Raw genomic sequence first — 2,811 nt, 5'->3', positions numbered from 1 at the left:
GAAGGGCGCCCTGTACGTTGGGCACGAAGTATAGGAAACTTGCATGGTTAAAAAGAAGGGCGCCGCCTACGTTGGGCACGACTTCCGCCTCATTTTTACAATGCGAGAACTCTATCTTGTATTTCTAGTATCTTTGGCAGCCCTATGCCTAGCTTGCGAATGCAAACTAAAGCTATAAAAATAGCATCACGATCGCAACATAGGGCTATTCGACTGGTCCATTTCGTTGAGTACGAATTTTCGTTGAGTATTATTTTCATTCGACTAGTTCAAAATTCAAGATTCAATATTCCATTTTGTCATATACAGTACAAGCAAAGTAGGCCTACATGAAATTTGCTTTCCAGAGCGAGGAATAGACAAAAATATACACACAGATAAAAATACAAGACAACTATAAATATAAAACTATACAGTGCAAAAATATACAATATAGGCCTCTAATTAGGCCTACAGTCTAAGTGTAAAAGAGTTTTTTAAATATAAAAGACCGAAAAAAGATAATACTATCTGGTGAATACTTCGTTAAACAGATGACAGGCATAAGGCAAGAATGAGCTTTTACATCTGTTTGTTTACACACAAGGTTGGCAAATCCTACCTGATCTATTAAAATTTATACACTTATTTAGTGGATGAGTATTGTCAGTGATAATTAAATCCAATTTTTTGAGCACATTATTCGTCACAGAGATCATTTATACTTTCGACATCCTTGCCAATGACTTTTCTTACTGCTTTAGTTATTTTCGATATTTGATGATTATCTTTGTTACACTTGGTAACCAGGCGATAGAACAGAAACATAAAATGGACTCGTAAAATAGACTTCGTTGACAACGAAAATTAACGTAACCAGAATGCGTTAACAAAGTTATGCACGTGACCAAAAAAAAAATATGGCCGATTAGTCAGTTTAGCAACAACATTTGCGTTAATATAATTTAGATTAAATTTCAGAAAATAAAAATTATAATATTTACCCACATTGAAGTTAAAAAAATAATTGTAGGCTAACAGAATTCAAAAACGAATACGGCCATAGTCTCCATGGAATTTTCTTTTCGTAAATGTTGGTAAAATTTCCAAATAAATACTTACTTACTCTCAATACGGTAATTATTCATAACTCTTCTTAATATATAGAATGTATTTTGAGCATGCGCTACTTTCAAGTTTGTTACATCAGCTGATCTGTACATTTATCGCGATATGACTTTGTTTCAGCTCTCGGGACGTATTTGAATCAATGCAAATAAAATTAACTGAGCCATTATCATGCACAAATTTATATTAAAGCATGATTGTACATGCTCAAGACTTTTTAACATTTTTCTGAGTAACAACCTCTCTGAAAATGAAATTCACTTGAACTATAACTACAGTCAGGGACGTATCCAGGGGGGGGGGAGCCGTGGGAGCCGCGGCTCCCCCCTTTGTACACAGTGTTAAAATTTTAAAGCTTATTCTTGAGCCAATACAAATTCTTTCCTGGGATCACTCAAAATGAATACTTCTAAACATGTAAATATGCATCAGTACACGTTATACATTAGACTTGCTACAAGTCACTTATTTGTTATTATTTTTCTCATTCTGGACAGCGCCACCAACGAGAAAGTTAATTTAGAGATAGACGGAATAAGCGGAATAATAATAATTCGAAAAAAAAGAAATCGAGTATGGGACGCCAATTAAATTAGGTATGGCGCGCACTAAGTGCAATAAAGAGTGAGTAACTTAAAATTAGGGCCTGGAACCCAGGCTAGTTATACATAGGCATAATAGAACACATAGGCCTAAGCGTGATTTAAACAAATCTTAAATCCATAAATCTCAGGCCAGGTCTTTTAAGATAGAAATGCGATACTGTGGTTCAATTTCGTTTTTATCCTTTTGCAAGTTTCTTTAAATGTTTGTTAAATAATACTACTACTAAGAGTAATAATAATAATAACAATGATGATGATGATGACAATAGTAATAATTGATATTAATATTAATAACAATAAAAAGTGAAGAAAATTGTGCAAAATGCGAAAAAAAAGTTGTGATTTGTTGATCATAATATAGTATAAAGCTTAGTAAGTTATAATTAGGCCTAAGTTGTCCTGGATATTAAGTAGATCCCTGATTAAACATCATGAGAAATTTGTTGGCGTTTCATTTTGACTATAATGGTAATGTGATGATGATGAATTTTACTATATAAAAGTGTCATTTCCGGCCATCTCGAGAGGTACTATTTCCTCAAATTTTCTCACCTCAACCCCAGCCATGGTGGGGCTGAGGTGGTTGTGAAATCACGTTTTTGAAGTAGGCCTATGTAGAGTACATACTCAAAGACAATGTTTTAAGCTTTGTTTTCTATGGTATACATACACACACACATTAATAAGATCGATATGGTTGTCAAAAATCCCTGATGAAAGATCATGAGAATTTTTTTTTGGCGCTTCATTTTGACTAATGGTGATGTGATGATGATGAATTTTACTAAAAGTGTCATTTCTAGCCATCTAGAGGTACTATTTCCTCAACTTTTCTCACCTCAGCTCCAACCATTGTGGGGCTGAGGTGGGTGTCGACTCACAAAATGCCCTCCACCTCCACCTTTCAAAACAGATCTGTGCCCTTCCCTGGGTATGACCTTAAACTCCATCGAGTCGGCTCCTGGTGTATGTCTTAGTGAATGCTGTTTGTTTTTAGGATGTGATCTGGTTTTTCATGTCCATTTTTCGTGATTAAGACTATTCTGGATAAGGAATGTTTTGAGCAGAGGTGGATTCAAGGCCCCCCCCCCCTTCATTT

The sequence above is a fragment of the Anneissia japonica genome, unplaced genomic scaffold (genome assembly GCF_011630105.1).
Source record: "Anneissia japonica isolate Jap-2015-1 unplaced genomic scaffold, ASM1163010v1 scaffold287593_len981703_cov172, whole genome shotgun sequence".
In the NCBI taxonomy this organism is placed as follows: domain Eukaryota; kingdom Metazoa; phylum Echinodermata; class Crinoidea; order Comatulida; family Comatulidae; genus Anneissia; species Anneissia japonica.
This window is presented reverse-complemented; position numbering follows the sequence as displayed.